The 19,470-nt window shown below is 55.8% G+C and overlaps 1 long non-coding RNA gene across 2 annotated transcripts; it reads right to left on the reverse strand.

Annotated features, from left to right (window-relative positions):
• Nucleotides 1–1,832: 1,832 nt before the first annotated feature.
• LOC124078880 (uncharacterized) lies at nt 1,833–17,145 on the reverse strand. Of its 2 annotated transcripts, XR_009224862.1 has the most exons (4): nt 16,869–17,145; nt 13,900–16,634; nt 3,318–3,407; nt 1,833–2,095 (listed from the first exon to the last, which is right to left on the reverse strand). It is a non-coding gene; the product is annotated as an uncharacterized LOC124078880 (long non-coding RNA). The 2 variants fall into 2 exon arrangements; XR_006847086.2 differs by lacking the exons at nt 1,833–2,095; nt 3,318–3,407 and having other exon boundaries at nt 13,461–16,634.
• Nucleotides 17,146–19,470: the final 2,325 nt, after the last annotated feature.

Consider the following 19,470-nt stretch of genomic DNA (forward strand, 5'->3'; position numbering starts at 1 on the left):
GATGGTGACCTGTGGCCGGCCCTGAAGGTGGAGGAGGACCAGGAGCCGGGGACCAGGGAAAGCCAGCCGCCTCCAGAAGCTGGAAAAGGGACAGAAATGGATTCTCTCGCCAAGTCCCCAAAGGAACCCAGCCCTGCTGGCGCCTTGGTTCTAGAACTTCTGCTCTTCGTAACTGTTGGAGAATGGATTTGTGCTGTGTTAAGCCACCAAACTGGGGGTTATTTGTTACAGCAGAGACAGGAAGCAGATACCTTGCATTTCTCTTCCCGTGGCCCCTCATCTCACGCACTCCCTCTCTGCAGGTCTCAGGTGGAAGGCACCTCCCCCACCTCGCCGTGCTCTTACAACAGGGTGGCAGCACTGCTGTGCCGTGACGGGTTGAAGTTTGCCTCCCAGTTCCAACGTCAGCCCCAAGTGCACACGGCAGGGCTCTCCACAGATGGTCTCCGGCCTGCAGCACAGTGCTAGCCTTGGAGAGGCTCAAAGAACGTGTGTAAAGCACACAAAGAATCCAGCTTCCAATGGGGCCCACCCTCATCGTGGGCCAGGCACTGCTGGGAGTGGGGACTGCGTGTGGGGTCCCACTGCCACTTTCGGGAGCCAGGATCTCCAGGGAGGCACTACCGGGAGGCAGAGAAAGCTTTAAGAGGCGAGGCCTGTTGGGAGGGCTTTTTTTTTTTTCTTCTTGGTATTGGGGGTTGAATCCAGGGGCACTTCTCCAATGAGTCACATTCCAGCTTTTTTAATTTATTTTTTAAATTTTGAGACAGGATCTCACTGAGTTGCTGAGCCTGGCCTCAAACTCACAATCCTCCTGCCTCAGCCTTCTGAGTGGCTGGGATTACAGGTACACCTGGCCAGTGGAAGGCCTTTAGGTCACTGGGGGAGTGTCCTTGAGGGGAACGGTGGGCCCTGTCCTCCCTGTGTCCTGGTCCACCATGAGCGCTGGCCCTTGCCATCTGCCCCCAACCCACTACTAAGCGAGAGTCTGTCTGACTGTGACGGAACCTCGAACACCAGGAGCCCAATAGCCGGTTTCCCTTGAGGAGCTGATTAGCTCAGGGAGGTTATGATAGAGACCAAAAGTCGACAAGCGTGGGGGTCCCACCCAGCAGGACTCCCAAAGGTCCTCTGGGAAGACAGCTGACCTCAGAGAGGAGGGCTGAGCCCTAGCTGGGCCAGGGGTGGGGTCCAGGGACGGGAGCGCTTCTGACAGCCACCAGGTGTCCCTCTTGGTTCGTGGAAACATGGTGGGGCTCCTGGGCTCAAGCTCCGGAGCCTGAGCCTGGCCGTCCCCAGGGGCCTGCCGGGTCCCACGGATCAGCTCTGCAGTGGGCACCTTGTGGGTGTGGTTCTGGTTTCTCATGATGGTCTGGCCAGGCCCTGCCCTCTGCTTGGCTGGGCAGCTCAGCCCGGAGTCCCCTAGCGGGGGAGCAGCGCCAGCCTTTCGCGCCAGCCTGGTCCTGCGTCAACGGGGTCTGGGTGGCTGCCTGACCCCTGGCTTCAGGATCGGGGTGGGCCAGGTGTGAGCAGGCCCGGCACATCGCCAAGGCTGGTCCCAGAAGCGGGCGGGACAGTTGTCATCTGAACGTCACAAAGCTGCAGGGGCTGCAGGGGCACCTCCGGCCTGTGGGGAACATGAACTGCGGAAAGCAAAGGTCTTTCTGGTACTCGGACGATCAAACATTATAAATGACTGACCCGCAGAGGGAAGCAGGGCTGTGGTTCCTCAGTATCATTTAGACGAGTTGTTCCACTGTGCCACCTGGAGCTCGGCCCCTCCCAGCCCTTCTCCCCACCCCACCATCCTCACCAGGACGGCCAGCGGGAGGGAGCTGGAGACCCCGGCCTGCCACCTCCGCCTCTTCTCTCCCCCTGCCTCTCTCTGCCACTGCCCAGCTCCGGGCCAGGACGGGGACGTGGTGCTGTCCCCTTCTGCTCTAGAAGGACTGGGCTCTGCCCCTGCTGGACAGATGGCCCAATGGGCGGTGCATGTTCAGCCAACATGGCACCGGCCAGGGGACCAGCCACACAGCAGAGCTGCAGTCGGTGGGCGCCAGTCCTTCTCCGGATCTCGCCTTCTCCATTTGTTGCTCTGTCGGTAGGAAGATGGGGAACATTTTCAAGAACCTGCGTCTGTGCAGAACAGGAGCGGCGTCGCGTCTTCCTGGCCATTTCCTCCCGAGCATCACAGCCGCCATTCACATGGCCTTTACCCAAGTCATCTGCAGACCGCTGGCCGCAGCAGGAGGGAGTGCCCAGGCCACATGCAAACACGCCCGTTCTGCCATAGGGACAGGGCACCTGGGGACTTGGGGACGTGTGGGGGAGGGGTCCTGGAATCAACACCCCCGGAACACGGAGGGGCCACCACATGTCCCACGAGTCGGTGAAGGACCAGCATGTTTCAGGTGGTCCTGTGCTGGGGGACCTGATGGGGAAGACCTGTTCCTGGGAGAGTGGGGAGGGGAGGCCAGGGCTCCTGAGACGGGGGCAGGAGGGAGTGAGGTTCCCTGTGGGACCTGGGGGAGGAGCCTGGTCATGTGGGGACCTGGAGGGAGCAGGAGGGACATACGTGCAAAGCCCCAAGGCAGGAGGAGCCCGGTGGAGGGGGGCAGGGCTAGGAGGTGGCACGGGCTGACTGTGCGTGCGCAGGGCACATGGGTGTGTGACACCGCTGAGGTTTACTCCCTACCCTTGTCCCCTCTGAGCCACCGTCCTACCCCTGACCCCTGCTCTGAGCCTCTGTCCTACTCTGTCCCTTCTGAGCCTCCGTCCTACCCTGTCCCCCCTGAGCCCTCCTGACTCAGCAGCACAGCCCACCCCTGGGGTAGAGGACCCTGCTTTCCTGCCGGCTCGGCCCACTCTTGTCTGCGTTCTGGGAGGGTCTGGTGTTTCTGGGACCCTCTGGCTGCCTGCACCATGGGTTTCTGACTGGCCTGGGGCTGGGAGCTGCGGGGCTGGGGCGAGGCCTGGTGCTGGGCTGGGCTTTCCCTCGGGCCTCGCCTGTTTTCCCACAGAGAGCCTCTTTTGTCCTCCCCGTGACCTTGACCAGCTGGTGCCTTTACTTTCTGCTGTCTTTGTGGGCAGGTGGCTGACCCCTGGGGAGGGGTTAGGGAGGTGGACATGTGTGCACGTGTGTTGTACACGGACAACATGGCCCTTGGGCCTTGGGCGCACGTGTGTGAGTCTACATATGACGTGGTGCACAGTGTGGCCCTGTGTCCTCGTAAGGCTGTGTGCACACGTGCGTGTGATGTGGGGGTGGGGTGGGCCTCCTGCAGGGCGCAGGGAGCTCAGGGCACCTGCAAACTTACCCAAGTGCCCAGGACCGTCTCCAGGTGGATTCTGTCCCTTGCATTTCCTCCAGGGCTTGGGTTGCCTGAAGGCCGCCTCCGGGTCTCACTCTGTAGAAAAGATGAAGCATGGACTCTGAGATCAGGCACTTGGAGAGCACTGTCTTGGGAGGCGGAGGAGCACTGTGTGCCTGGGGCGAGGGAAGGGTGGTCGCCTGCTCCCGGCCTGGCCTGTTGGGACGTTCTGCCGTCCTGGGCCTGCTCTTCCCAGGAGCCCTGCTGCTGCCTGGTGTCTGCCCTCCAGCTCTGGGTCCCTGGGTGGCCCAGGGTGTGCACAGTGGGGGCCCTGGGTGCAGAGGCTCCTGAGACAAGGCTCCAGGAAGCAGCCAGAGCCGTTTCACACTAGGGACGGCCATCACCCGTGGGTGGCAGGGCTCGGCGTGTGGCTCAGAGCTTGCAAACACCACGGGCGGAGGTCCCCTGTCCCCATGGAAATCAGGACACGGCTAAGTCAGTTTTCCACAGACCCCATTCACAGTCTGCCTGAGGTGGGGAGTGCTGATCTCTCACTTGGGGTGACTGAATGTGACCTTTGCCACTGTGGCCATCATTGGTGACACTTCCTCTCCCAACCACCTGCTCTGCAGTTACCTCAATCAGCGGTGGAGGTGAGGGCCTGGAGCTCCAGGGCTGCTGTTCCTGTTGTGTGTCCCCCCCGGGGGGCGGAGAGGACCCCAGTGTCTGTACCCCTGGAGGGGCTGCCTGCTCGGAAGCCCGGTCCCCATCCTGGGCTGGGATCGTAGTGAATCCCACAGCCTCCCCATGCTGCCGGCTCCTGATCTATAAGGCTGCTGTCACCATGGGGTTGGACCACAAGTCAGTCACGAGGGCCTCATGACAGGTAAGTGACTTAGTGCAGGAGAGGACATGGCCATTGTCATCCACAGACAGAAGGCTTTGGGGTGCTGAGAGAGAGAGAGAGACAAACACACAGAGACAGAGTCAGAGAGAGAGACAGAGTCAGAGAGAGAGACAGAGAGACAAAGGGAGGGGGTCAGGATATATCCCTAGAGGGAAAATAAAAGCGGAAGAGAAAGGGAGAGGGGAGGGGAGGGACAGGGATCGTGGTCTCCGGGAAAGGCCCCGGGCCTGATGGCGTGACGGCCGCCTCACCGTGGCTTGACTGTCATCTCCCAGCTTTAGGACGTGTTCAAGTCAGCCACTCAGTGGAGACTGAACTTTGGATTTAGCCTTTTCCTGGGCTGGGACACAGGCACACCCTCTCCGTGAGGCTGAGCCGTGGCAGGGACAACTCAGGGAGGAGACGCAACTGAGACTCCCCGAGTTGCCGGGTGTGGCAGCTGGCAGGTGAGGCGCGTCCCGTGAGATCAACGTAGGACATGTGTCAGGAGGTGACCCCCTCCTATGTCAAGGGCAGGACACTGCAGAGTTGACTGCGAGTGTCCTAGTGGCCGTGCCCGCGGGTGGGAGGATTTAGGTCCCCTGCGAGGACACTCAGCAGAGGCCAGGCTCAGCCCCTGGCTCTTGGTTTGGAGACGGTTCTGCTGTCTCCTGTGCTGGCCACCTCACGTGACCTCCCGGCTGACCAGCTTCTTTCCTTCAGTGGCAGAGGCCATGCTGGGGTGTCTCAGGGCTACAGGTGGTGGCCAGCGTGGACCCAGCCACGAGGACAGAGGCAGCTGGCTGGACTGTCCCCAAAGAGCTCTAGTCTGGGCTCACCAAGCCCAGCTGTGGCCAGGAGGAGCAGAGAAAGCCACCTGCTCTTTGGCTGTCACATGTCAGCTACAGAGATGTGGGGTTTTAAGGGGCCCCTGATGGAGGTTTCTGGTTATTCTGTCATATGCCCGGGGGTGAGAATGAACTGTGGTCCTCACATGGGACTTTCTGACAGGAGATAGTGTCTGTCACTGTTACCGTGAGTGCCAGTCCACGCAGGGGCCCACTGTCCTGTGTCCAGGGGGAAGTTGGTGTTGAGGTGAGGACGAGGGTGCGGTCAGTAGGGCAGGGCCTCCCCTGGCCCATGTCCTGCTCCTGAGCCAGGAGAGGCGAGAGGTTGAGGGAGTCCCCGGGTCACGGCCTGCTGGCCCCTCTGCAGCAGGGCCACTCCTGGGCTTGCGGCAGGACAACTCCAAGCCAGGTCCTTCAGCAGGACGGCTGGGTCTGCTCAGGGGGACGAGGCACGGGGTTCTGTGAGGAGCAGTGGAGGAGCCTGTTCCCTCGCCGGCTGACCTCGTGGGGACGGACAAGGGGAGCCCATCTCTCAGTGCGCTGGGCAGGGGCGCTCCTCCCCACTCCTGGCCTCTGCCTGCTCCTGTCCCCTGGTGCTGGCTGTCACCGGGCTCTTCTGCCCAAGTCCCAGTGCTTCTCCTGGGTGCCCTGAGGGCCTATTCCTCGCCTGGCCCAGGCGCTGCTCTCCCCACTCTTCCCCAGTCTCTGTCTGTCCCCAGCCAGGGCCCCAACTCTGGGGTTTCCCAAGTGAAGGGATCCCCCGCCTGGCCTGGGGCTCTGTCACAGGTCCGTGCAGACTCAGGCCAGGAAAGGGGCCATCGTGCCTCCTCTCTGGGGCCCTCAACACTCCGAGGTGATGAGGACATGGAGGACACCTCCTGAGACGGCTGCCTTGAGGACTTGGCTTCTCAGAGCCAGAGGGAGGCCCTCAGATCAGCCCTGGCTGGCCCTCTGCGTCCCCAGGTGGAGAAGGGAGGCCTTGCAGGGCCGCACCTGCTCACTGAGCGCCCGCCTCACGTCTGGGGCCCCGTGGCTCCTGCTGCCTGGAAGCTGCTCTTCCCACTTAGCCTCTGTCCTGGGGGAGCTGCAGGAGCGTCCCCCCCCCCCTCAGGCCGCCAGGGCAGACTGTGCCCTTGACAGGCCGCGGCCCCTGCCTGGGTGTGCATCTTGTTTCCCCCAAATGATCCAGGCCTGGGGGTCCCCACGCCTCAGGGCAGAGCCGCCAGGCCCTCAGTGCTAAGAGGCCTCGTGGTCATGCGGGGACGCTCCCTGCTGGCCCTCTGCCCTGGGGATGTGCTCAGTGGATGGAGCCGGGCAGAGGCCCCCCGCGGGCACCTTCCCATGCACACGGGTCCTCCCTTCCTCGGAGGCCCACAGCTCCAGGCGGTGGAGACGGCAGAGACCCTGATCGACAGCTGTCTTCCACCCTGGTCCTTGCCCTGTGGCACAAGCACTGCTGGCCGACTTCCCAGGTCACAGCTCTGCCCGCTGCAGCTGCACAGAGTGGTGGGCTTTCCTGCCGTTGGCAGGAATTCAACCCTCTGGTCTGGCCTAAGAGACTGCAGAGGCTCAGCCTTGCTCTGCAGCCTTGGGCCAGTCACCTACCCTCTCTGGGCCTCAGTTGTCACACCTGTATCAGGAGCGGGTAGACTGGATGGCCCTCAGGCCCCGTGTGGCTCACCCAGGTCCCAATGAGGCATGGCTGGTACTGGCACAGTGCCTGGGGTCCGGTGCCAGCATCGGATGGGTAGGCATAGGAGAGGGGCCGGGCCTTGTCCCTTGCACCCCACAGCCGGCTCCCGTGGCTCGGCTGAGCCTGCACAGAAGCTGACCTGTCCTGCTTTCTGGAAGCTACAGGGCTTCTGGAAGCTCCTCACCTTGCTGTCCTAGGTCACCTGCTGTCCCTTGTGTGTCTGAGTCCCCTCTTCTTCTTCTTCTTAAAAAAAATATATATATATATATATATATATATATATATATTTAGTCGTAGATGGACACGAGACCTTTATTTCATTTATTTGTCTCTACACGGTGCTGGGGATGGAACCCAGGGCCTCACATAGGCCAGGCAAGTATCCACCTCTGAGCCCCTGCCCAGCCCTGAGGCCCCTCTTCTAACGGGTGGACTAGGCGCCTCACCCAGGGCTGCCCTTTGGTTCACACCTCCAAATGCCATGCCGAGGCCCCGGGTCAGTGCTTCAGTTCTGTGGTGACCACAGGGCGGGGCGGCAGGGAGTGAGTGAAGAACGCAGAGGACCCTCCGACTCAGATGGGCACCATTGGCTGATGATATGATTCTGTGCCTGGGAGACCCTGAAAGTTCCACCAGGAAACTTCTAGAACTAGTAAATGAACTCAGAAAAGTAGCAGGATATAAAATCAACACCCATAAACCAAAGGCATTTCTGTACATCAGTGACAAATCCTCAGAAAGGGAAACGAGGAAAACCACCCCATTTACAATAGCCTCAAAAAACAAACAAACAAACAAACAAAAAACTTGGGAATGAGAAGTAATATTATCCAAACGACCATCCTTCCAAAACCAGTATACAGATTTAATGCAATTCCAATCAAAATCCCAATGACATTCCTCATGGAAATAGAAAAAGCAATCATGAAATTCATCTGGAAAAATAAGAGACCTGGAATAGCTAAAGCAATCCTTAGCAGGAAGAGTGAAGCAGGTGGTATCACTATACCAGACCTTAAACTATACTACAGAGCAATCGTAACAGAAACAGCATGGAATTGGCACCAAAACAGACTGATAGACCAATGATGCAGAATAGAGGACACAGACAAACCCACAAAACTACGATTATCTTATATTAGACAAAGGTGCCAAAAACATACATTGGAGAAAAGATAGCATCTTCAACAAATGGTGCTGGGAAAACTGGAAATTCACATGCAACAAAATGAAATTAAACCCCTATTTGTCACCATGCACAAAACTCAACTCAAAGTGGATCAAGGACCTAGGAATTAAACCAGAGACTCCGTGTCTAATAGAAGAAAAAGTAGGCCCTAATCTTCATCATGTGGTATTAGGCCCCAACTTCCTTAATAAGATTCCTTTGGTGCAAGAACTAAAATCAAGAATTAATTAATGGGACGGAATCAAACTAAAAAGCTTCTTCTCAGCAAAAAAACAAAACAAAACAAAACAAAACAAAAAAAACAAAAAACAAAAAAACAATCGGTAAGGTGAACAGACAGCCTACATTCTGGGAGCAAATCTTTACCCCTCACACATCAAATAGAGCACTAATCTCTAGGGTAAATAAATAACTCAAAAAGCTAAACACCAAAAAAACCCAAATAACTCAATCAATAAATGGGCCAAGGACCTGAAGAGACACTTCTCAGAAGATGATGTACAATTAATACACAAATATATAAATAAACATTCATCATCTCTCACAATTAGAGAAATGCAAATCAAAATCACTCTAAGATTTCATCTCACTCCAGTCAGAATGGCAGCTATTATGAAGACAAACAACAATAAGTGTTGGTGAGGATGTGGGGAAAAGGGTACACTTACACATTGCTGGTGGGACTGAAAATTGGTGCAGCCAATATGGAAAGCAGTATGGAGATTCCTTGGAAATACGGGAATGGAACCACCATTTGACCCAGCTATCCCTCTCCTTGGACTGTATCCAAAGGACTTAAAAACAGCATACTACAGGGACACAGCCACATCAATGTTTATAGCAGCACAATTCACAATAGCTAAACTGTGGAGCCAACCTAGATGCCCTTCAACAGATGAATGGATAAAAAAATGTGGTATATATACACAATGGAATATTACTCAGCAATAAAAGAGAATAAAATCCTGACATTTGCAGGTAAATGGATGGAGTTGGAGAAGATAATGCTAAGTGAAGTTGGCCAATCCCCCAAAACCAAATGTGGAATGTTTTCTTTGATATAAGGAGGCTGACTCATAGTGAGGTAGGGAGCGGGAACATGGGAGGAATAGACGAACTCTAGATAGGGCAGAGGGGTGGGAGGGGAAGGGAGGGGGCATGGGGTAATTAATGATGGTGGAATGTGATGATCATTACTATCTAAAGTACAGGTATGAAGACACGAATTGGTGTGAATACACCGTGTGTACAACCAGGGATGTGAACAATTGTGCTCTGTATGTGTAATAAGGACTGTAATGCATTCTGCTGTCATATTTATATACTAAATAAAAAATAAAGACTCAGAGGCGCTTCAGAGGTGGAGCGGGGTCTTGGAGCGTGGAGGGTACAAGCCAGGGGGCCCAGGCGTCTCTGTGTGGACAGGAGGCACTGGGCCGTGGCAGCCCGAGGTGGCTCTCTGGGGTCCTGCTCCCAGGGGCTCTTCGCTGTGGCTCCTTCTGTCGGACGTGACACCCCACCGAGAGCAGGAGACAGAGCAGCTGATGCTGTCGGCGGAAAGGCTGCGCCCTGCTGCGCGCCCTGGTACCTGTCAATGCCGATGACACGTGAGTCCTGGCGGTGACATTGATCCCTCTTGAGAAAGGGGACAGGGGAGGGGATCACAGCCGCGGCTTCCCTTTTGCTAGGAGTGACAGGGTACAGGACGGATTGGGCTTAATCCTCACCAGCAGGCAGGAAGGGCACGTTCCTTAAGAAGCTTATCCGGGGGCCCCCAAGCGGGCGGCAGTAGGCCTGCCTCTGCAGCTGCGTCTTTTTCTTTCTATTCCTTTCCTTAAAAAACAAAACAAAAAACCAAAAAACGGGTGGGAAAGGGTTTCTTTTACTTCATGGAACGATGTTTCCACTGAGATGAGAAACTGAAAGAGGAGGCTGAGCCTGGAGGCCCGTGAGGAGAGGCGCCTGGAGTCTGTGCAGTAACTCCAGCCTCAACAGTCCCCCTCTGAGGCTGGAAAATGGCTCTCAGTGATCCTTGCTCCAAACTCTTGTGTAATGTGGGAAGCCACAGCCGCGTCTCGGGAGGGAGGCCTTTCTGATAAAGCCGGTGGCGGAGGACGAGGCTGCTGAGGGAGAAACCGCCTGGTCACTCCCCAGGTGTCACCTGGGATGCTGCAGATGCGCACAGCCGGTCACGGACACGGACCCTGCGTGGGCTCATGGGGGACTGGCGGTTTCTTTTGGACACCGCAGGCTGTGGAAGGACTATGGATGGTCGTGGAGGTGACGAGGGGCTTGGGGTGCTTGAACCCCCTGTGTGCCAGGGGATTGAATCAACGGACTTAGCAGGAGATGGCGGAAAGAAGGTCGAATCAGCTGAGGGGCAGCACAGACCCGAGAAAGGTCAAAGGGGAGGACTATTTGCTGGACAGAGAGGCCTTGGGGAGGCCATCCAGGCCCTGGAGGTGCTGACAGGAGGAAGCCATAGGCAGGTCTGCCATGTATGGTTGTGTGGTTTGTGCACTGAACCAAGGCAACAGGTGCAAAGAGTGGACGAGGCTTGCTGGCCAGGCTGTGTGCTGTGACATGGGCTTGCTTTTACCCAGAGAAAAGGAGACGTTTTTCTTTGTATGGAGGTGATTTTTGTCCCCAGACTATGTATACGTAGAGCTGAGTCGGCCAAGGGACTTTGTGCAGAGTCTGGGGCAGGCCAGACAAAGAAAGCACTTTAGCCCTGGGCGTGGAGGGAGAGATGGCCACATCCCAGTGTCCACACAGTGCCTCGCTCCTCTGAGGTGGCAACAGCCCTCCTCCTTGAGTGGACACCAAGGCTGCCCTGAAGGGAGCCATTAGATTGGGTTTCAGGGCTCCTGTCTTCTGGGGTACCCAGACCTCAGGCGATGCCGTGGGTCAGGTTGGGGAGCCCTGGCTGGAGGTGTGCGCAGGCCCCTAGAGGTGGCAGGAGGCGGCTGAGAGCAGAGCCTTGGCAGCCTGTAAAGGTGTCCCAGGAGAGGTGACTGTACTAGGTCATAGGAGGCAAAGGACCTCAGGGGGACTCCTTTCCTGCCCTCTGCCCCACAACCCCCACTCACCGTTCCCAGACATGGTTCAACATGGGGTCCTGTGGACCTGCTGTCCTGCAGAGCCTGCTAGAGATGGGACGCCTGGGTCCCTCGGGGCCTAGGATCCTGGGGCCCAGCCACCCGCATTTCCAGAGTCTTTCCTGTGTCCTGATGGCCCTTGGGTGGAGCGCACCAGAGGCCATCAGGGGGTCAGGACTCCCCACATGACCCATTATGTTTTATCCTGAACCACCCTGCAGTGCTGGCCACAGGGACGGGCAGAGGAAGGGGCTGGCTCGCCCGGGACTGCGTGACCAGCTGGGGACCTGGATCCCAGGCCTCTCAGAGCCACTCTGCCGGGCACCACTGCAGCTACTGTCCCTCCTCCCCTTTCCCTGTCCTGTGCTCTGAGCAACTGATGGGAAGTCGGCCTCCTCCCTCCTTGGAGGGTTCTAAAGACCTGGCAGGAAGCAAAGTGGACCCCCAGGAGTGCTCTGCTCACAGGAAGCGTCTTTCTTGTGGATTCTGCTATTAACACTTCACGGGGGGTTGGCTCTGGGGGATCTGTCAGGAGCGGGTCTTCCTTGGAATCCATCTTCCTAGGGGACTGTGGCTGGCTGGGCGCGGACCTGTCTGGGGCCACACCCTCGCCCCACGGAGCTATGATCTGCAGATTGCTAAGGACTTGCAGAAAGAGGAGGCAGGTGTCAGGGGGACTTGTCCACTGGGGATAGGTAAAGGAGCCCGAGGTTCTCCCACAGTGACAGCCCTGGTCCTGGTCACATCTCTTCCCGTCTTTCTGTTTCTTGGGGAGGCCGAGGTGGGGGAGGAGGTGCAGGGGAGGCCCTGGGGAGAAGACTCTGAACATCTTCGACTGGGGCTTTCTCCTCCGCGGCCTGGATGTGCCCACCTCATGCTCTTTGCTCCCGACGCGGCCCCTGGGCTGGGCTGCCAACTCTCCACCCGCAGAGGTCTCACCTTCCAACTCAGTCTGACACCAGCTGCCTGGAACTAGGGCTAGTGGACCCCAGTAGTAAAGGGCTCACGAGGTGCCCCTGCCCCTGCATCAGACACCCGCCCAGCCCTGGGGATGGCCCCCCGCTGCTCAGACTCCTGCCTGGCCAGCTACCTGGCCAGCTACCGGCTCAGGTGCTCCTGTCCTTCCCCGAGGTTTGGACGTTTGCCAACACAGATTGCAGAACTCAGGACGACCGACAACCATAGTCTGATCATGGAGCACATGGCTCCCCAAAGGCCAGCAAGGCGTGGGGAGGGCACAGAGCTTCGTGTCCCCTCCTGGCTCAGAAGGGCTTCTTATAGACATCAAAGGATGTCCCTCTCTCTCCAGAGTCCTTGGGGTTTTTGAAGCTCTGTGACAGGACCCAGGACAAGCACCAAGCCCATGTTCTGTTGGGCCATGTTCTTCCTTGCAAGGTGGTGACTTGGAGCACGCTTGGCTGTCCCCAGAGGACGCTCATCTTCATTGTCACCAACTCATGGAGACCCTCAGGTGTGGCTTTCCAGACAGCGGGGGCATGAAATCCCTGATGTGGCCTTACCAGGTGGGCATTACATGCATTTTGTAGGGAGGGGCCCTGAGGCACAGTGACTTTCTCAAGGTCACATAACAGATGACAGATGGAGCTAAGTGGGGTTATTTGAGTTCAGAGCCCAAATTCTTCACCCCTGTACATCCTGCTTCCTGCTTCCTCTTTCAAGGTGACTGGAGCCCTTCAGATGGACTCTGGATTCTTCACATGGGTTTTCCTGATTCACCTCCAGAGCTGCCAAGCAGGGATGAAGCAGGACTGGAGATACGAGCAAGGACACCTCTCCAAGTTGGGTACAGAGAGCTCCTGGCTCCTCAGGGTGTTGGTGGGTGAGGAAGCCAATCCCATGTTAAGGAAGGGGAAACAGAGGCACAGAGGATGTTGGTATTTGTCGGAGCTTTTAGCCCCCGTTTCCTCCTGACCTGCGGGAGAGGCGGGGAAAGCACGCCCGGACCAGGACGAGACAAGAAAGGTCGACTGGCAGCCCGAACCCAGCCCTCCCTGGCCAGAGGACAATCAGACGCACCAGGGAAAGGACTCAGAGCAAGATCTCACTTATTGAGGAAGCAAACACAACTTATATACTGCACAGGAGCCAATCAGGATAAAGGTCAGAGGGGTGGAGCGAGTTCACGTGTACACCCATCCCATAGTCCATAAGGGAAGGCACGAGCTGACCACGAGGGCAGAAGAGTCCGGGACCTATCCTGGAGGTGGTCCGCCTTTTCCGTCACCACCCACAGCACCGCCTCCTGGCTGATGGCCAGGAGCCATCCCAGCCACATGTGCGGCCCCAAGACCGGAAGCAGGCAGCAAGTCATGCCCTACAGGTATTAAGGGGCGGGGCTGGTATTTGTCTGTGTGGACTGTCTTGCTTTCCAGTCTTTTATATATATATATATATATTTTTAGTTATAACTAGACTCAACATCTTTATTCGTTTTTATGTGGTGCTGAGGATTGAACCCAGGGCCTCACACGTGCTAGACGAGTGCTCTACCACTGAGCCACAACCCCAGCCCCTTGCTTTCCAGTCTTGAGAGTGTACACACGAGGTGAAGAAAAACTCCTCAGTTTTCACCCCTGTCCAGGGGGACCACTGGTGCCCACCACACAGGCTCATGGACAAGATTAAGAGTCAAGGCAGAGCCCGAAGGGTGTTTCTGAGAAAGGCTGGCCACCCCCTCATACCCCCACCCTTAACTGCCCACTCGACGGGCTCTGATTCTTGAGCCTCCCCCACAGAAGTCCCGGAACCCCAAGCCTGTGTTGCCCTCTCCGTCTATGGAGAGAGGGCCTTTCTGTTAACTCTGACAAATAACCTCTGTGTGCATCTCTGCCTGGTCTCTCACTTCTCACTTACCGTCTCTTGCTCCTCGCTTTCCCTTCAGTGCCCACCTCCTCTACTTCTGGGCTGCTGCGTTTGAACCGTGGGCTGTCTGAGCTGATGGGCAGGTGCTGGCACACACTAAGTGTCCTGAATCGGTGGCATTGCACTGAGAGTTCTCAGAAGATCACCACCCCTCCCTTGAGATGGCTCAAGCAAACCCATAAGCCCTTCATGGCCAGACAGGTTTTAGAGCCCAGCTGCACCCAGGCCTGGTGAGCGTGTCCGGTCTTGCCTGCTGTCTGTGGTCGATTGGTAGTGGCTGACCAGGGCACTGTGCTGAATGTGGTTCTGAGGCCAGCCCTTGGATCAGAGGGAAGGCTTCCTGGGATGAATTAGTGATGTCTGCCTTGGGCATAGATGTAGATATGATGACTAGAGGGCAACATTCATCATCCCACAAAACACAGTTACGGATCCAGATGGAACAGGTCACTAAGAGGCTTGAAGTCAGATTAGAAAAAAACACAAAGGGAAAAATGCTGCCCTAACAGCTGGAAAGGGGCAGGACCGCCAGCTCCACAGCAGCCAGGAGGGCGGGGCTCGGTCTCCCGTAACCACGGGGCTCCGCACTCCTCTGATAGCAAAGAGCCATGGGCCCAGAGAAGTTCAGGGCCACTTCCTAAATATTAAATGAGCGCAGGGGTGGATTTGTTCATGTGGATCAGGCCGTATTTCATGGATGTGGACATGGTTGTGCCTTGGTTAGTGAGGGAGATGCCTTCTGAGGCCACTTTGTCACTGAACCTCACAGACGGTGGTACCTACACAAACTAGAAGGCAGAGCCCACTCCACTCCTGGGCTACACAGTGCAACTATTTAAAATTAAGTATTATTCCTATTATTACTTTACTTTTCAAACTTTGTGCTAAAGCCTAAGACACACGCACGCTCTTCAGCCCACGTGACCTGACATCGCCACCTTCCATCTCCACATCTCGTCCCACTGGAAGGCCTCCAGGAGACGCATATGGGGCTGTCACTCCTGTGGTGACAACACCTTCTTATGCACCTCCTGAAGGACCTGCCTTTTAAAAGAGTTGTCTTTTTAAAAACATAAGGAGGAGAATGCTTTAAAATGACGATAAAAACCTAGCCCGGTGGATACCCAGCAGCTGTCTGTGATCTGACCAGGTTATGTACTGTACACCACTGTAGGTGATATGTCACGTGGGACTGCGTAGTTATGTGACCTGCAGCTCAGCGGGTGTGCTTATGCCAATGTCACCACAGACGTGAGTGGCACGTTGCCCTGTGGTGCCATAATGGCCATGATAGCCCCAGATGGCAGGAACGCTGCAGTTCCATTATAATCTCTCTCTCTCTCTTTTTTTGGAGGGGGCTACTGGGGACTCGACCACTGAGCCACATCCCCAGCCCTATTCAGAGACAGAGTCTCACTGAGTGGCTAAGCACTTCGCCGTTGTTGAGGCTGGCTTTGAACTCGTGATCCTCCTGTTTCTGCTTCCTGAGCCCATGGGATTACAGGCGTGAGCCACTGTGCACAGATCTCCACTATAATCTTGAGGGACCACAGCTGCAGATGAGGCTCGGTGTGGACTAACACATCATTTTGTGGTGCAGGACTGGATGTAATTTTGAACTTGCCTCCAGGGAGGACAGAGTGAGGTGACCAGTCAATAGTCTTGCTAAGAACAAGAGAGGTCAGAAACACCATCACCACCATGTCTGTAGCCTCGGGAGAGGAGGTGGAGGTGAGCAGATGATGGATGATCAGCAGCAGGCTTCTCTCTGGGCCAGTTCTGATTCATGCAAGAGGCTGGTGGAGGTGACAAGCTAAGGCCCAGCTCCCTCCTCTATCTACAAAGCCATTTCTTCCCAGATCCAAGGGATAGTGACTTGCCTGGGATTTTCCCAGTGACAGCACCTAGTAGGCTCACAGCACCTGATGAAATCCTGGAGTTCAGACCCATGTCTGCTAGGGACTTTTTATTTCTTTTCGATTTTACTTCCCTTCAAACTTTGGAATTTTTTTTTTTCTGAAAAAAGTGCTGTGTGATCTGATTTTTTTAATAGTTAAAATGTATTAAAGATTCATGTTGTTTAGAACTAGAGTATTTTGAAAATTTCACAACATCCCCAGGAGATAATTGGTGTCTCTCCAGGGAATCTTCGGGCGGAGGCTGGGAATGATGGTGTAAATCACTTGAGCACCAGCAGCAGTTTTAATTAAGTTTTTCCAAAATCAGATGCTTATTTCACTGAAATATGCTGGGCTTTGTTGACAAGTGACACATAGCATTTCATTGTCTAGTTTTTTTTTTTTTAAACATCCAAAAACGTCCTTGTGGGGACCTGCACTCCATATTAATTAATCTACAATCAGTCAGAGCCTGGTTCTCAGCCTTCGGGGGATTCAGAGAAGGCCAGCGCTGACCTTGGCCTCCAGGAGAGACAGGGAGCAATAGGCTCCCCACTTTTCACAGGCTGATGCTGTGCTGGCTCTTACAGATGTCACGGCCTTGCTCGGTGCCTCTGCCCCGGGAGGGAGGCACCACGATCCCCATTTTGTAGATGAAGAGACTGAGGCTCCAGAATCCCCAGAAATCAGGATGCTCTCACACAGCTTGTAAACTCCACAGTGGGCACCAAACCTGCTTCTTCTTGCTTCCTGGGACACCCTTGTCCCATAGTCCCATGGCCACTCTGGGATGTGCAGGGTTTCCAATCCAAGAGGAGATGACAGGCTCTACAGGGCAGAAATAAGCAGTGATGGCCCCGGATTATAAAGGGACTTAATCCCCTAATTTCGGGAGCTGTACTGGGTTCAGAGCCCCACAGGGAAGGGGAAGGGAAGCCACCACTCCGCTTAAACTGGGAAGGTAAATTCAGGGAGGGGAAGGAAATGAGGCCGGAGCGGCTGTCCTCTCTCTTTTGCTGGCTGGTTAGCTAGGAAGGCACTGGGGAGGGATTCTGGACCAACCTTAGCCTTGACCTTGGCAGGATGGCGGCTGGACCCCTCCTCATCTCTGGATCTCTGGAGTGGGGCTTGGCGGGGGCTGCCCTGCGGGCTCCTGGAGAGGACGGGCCACCTCCTCCTAGGTCAGCCCCGCCCTCAAGGGTCACACGCCTGGAAACTGCTCAGGACCCACAGGAGGGGACGGCGGTCCTGCTCATGGTTTCATCACTGGCTTCTTGGGTCTCCAAAGGCCACTCCAACACCGAGCTCCTCCGTGGGTTCCCGTGGGACTAAACCCCTCCTCCTCCACCGCCTCACTGCCGGTGCCAGCCACGCGGGAACACGTGATCCAAGTTCAGCCAATCACGGCGCTCCCTCCCTCCCTCCTCAGCAGTGATTGGCCCAGGAAAAGCCAATCAGGGTGCTCCCTGCAGACCAAGCTCCCCGCTGGCTGAGCGCCCTGGCCTGTTCTCTTTCCTTTCTTTTTCGGGAGTTGTTCACGTGGGATGAAGGGACTGTCACTTCATCGCCCCTGCCCAAATGGGAAAAGTGAGTCTGTATAGTAGGAGACACACAGACCCGGAGAATGGGGACCCAGAGGCTTCGGCCCAATACTTTGAGCTCATGGACCTCGGTCCCTGAAGTCAGTGGCAGCCTTTCATGGCCCTGTCCCCTGTCCTAGGAAATGAAGTCGTCACCGGCCACAGGAGGAGCCTCCTTCCCCTATTCTCCCACCTCCACCCCTCGGGGCCCTGCACTCTAGGGGCTTCTAGATATTTCTGTCGGCCCTTCCCACAGAGCTGGCTTAGGGCTGTCTTGCCACAAAGCATCGTTCAAGCCCCTCCTATGTGTCCCCTTTGTCCGTCCTGCCTTGGAAACTCAATTTCCAACTGACTACGCTGCAGGGTGGGACCTTAAGAGCTGGCTTGCTGCAGGACCTGAGTTCTTGGCCCTGGGGAATGGATTAGTGCTATTATTGTGGGAGTGGGTTAATTACCGTGGGAGTGGGCTCCTGATCAAAGGGTAGGTTGGTCCCTGCCCCTCCACCGGTCTCAGGCCCTGTGGTCTGTCATCAGCGAGGCTCGCAGCCTTGGACTTCCCAGCCTTCAGCACTGGAGGAAACAGACTCCTGTTCTTTATAAATCACCCAGTCGAAGGCGTTCTGTTAGGGCAGACCAAAATGGGCCGAGAGCCCCCAGATGTTCATAGCAAAAGTGCTGATAATGGAACAGCTTTCCAAGAGGAAAAGAGCCTCCATTTCCCAGAAAGGGTTGGGGAGGGCTGCATGCTGACGGGTCGAGGGAGGTAAATTACCGTGCACTTTCTGCAGAGCCCGGGCTGGGCTGTGAAGAGGGCCGCCTGCCTCCCTGGTGCTGCTCTCCTGAGTTGGAGGCTCTTCCAGCAGGGCCGGCTTCCAGGCAGGCGACAGTCAGATGCAAATCATTTCTGTCCCCCACCTCGGCAGTGCCTGGCGCCTGCTGGAGTCGGAGCACAGCCGCTGTTTCTCTGGGAGACCTCTGCTCAGCACAGCCAGGGCCTGTACTGTTGTCATTAGGAGGTATAAAATCCTAATTTATATTGCTGGGAGGGTAATTTATACACTAATGTAAATTTCTTTTACTGCTGATTTTTGAGCAACCGATGTGCAATTATTTCCAGCTCCCCTTCCAAGGCAATTCTAGAACGACGGTTGCTAATACCTTAATATTCTTTATGATTGCCAGAGATGATATTTTTCCCGGATCAAATGTATCCAGTGGGGTTTGACATAATTGGGTTAAAGATTTCTCTCTCCGTGGCTATGAGACGTGTTAGGCTCTTCCGGGCTGGGGCGGATGATGGCGACGGTCTTTTGTTTTCTATTTTGTTGCTGCCGCAGGCTGGTCCCCTCTCCTTTACTGAGTTGTAGGTCTTTCCCGCATGCCTACTGTGTGCTCAGCTCCAAAGGGTGCTTGTTACATGGAGAAGAAAGCAAATTGTATAAAAGGCCCCCTGAGAAGTACCTCTTGGAGGAGAATAGTTTTTGCCTTAGGAATACATGGGGGCATGGTGGGCTGGCTGGCTTTGTCCCCTGAACGTGAAACTTGAATGGAGGACACTTGAGAGGCTGTTTCTACCTCTAGAGCAAGAGACGATGCATCTCTCTCCCTGACCTTGCTATGGGCAGGTGAGAGCTGGCCAGAGAGGGCCATGGGCCCTGAGCAGTCATCTCCAAGCTGTGCTCTGTCCTGCTCCACATCCTGCCCCCCTTCCAAATAATTGGCACCAATCCTCAGGCCAGGCTGTGGGATGTCCTTAACCCCACAATGATGATATCGGGAGGTGGGGCTTTGGGAAGTGATGCAGTCATGGGGTAGAGCCCTCACAAACAGGGTTAGTGACCTTACAGAGAGGCCCCAGAGAGACCCCAGCCCTCTCATCACACAAGGTGAGGGTAAGATGCTGTATTGAAGGAGCAGGCCCTCGTGGGACAGTGAATCTGCCAGCACCTTGGCTGTAAATCTCCCATACTCCAGAAATGTGAGAAAGAGATAAATTTTCTGTGACATGTGAGCTCAGGGGCAGTGGCTGGATTTGACCCTCAATGTAACAGCTGTTATGAAGAAAGCTGGAAGAGGAGACGCCA

The sequence above is a fragment of the Marmota monax genome, unplaced genomic scaffold (genome assembly GCF_021218885.2).
Source record: "Marmota monax isolate L192 unplaced genomic scaffold, Marmota_monax_Labrador192_F-V1.1 WCK01_AAM20220418_F8-fsc00454, whole genome shotgun sequence".
Classification (NCBI taxonomy): Eukaryota; Metazoa; Chordata; class Mammalia; order Rodentia; family Sciuridae; genus Marmota; species Marmota monax.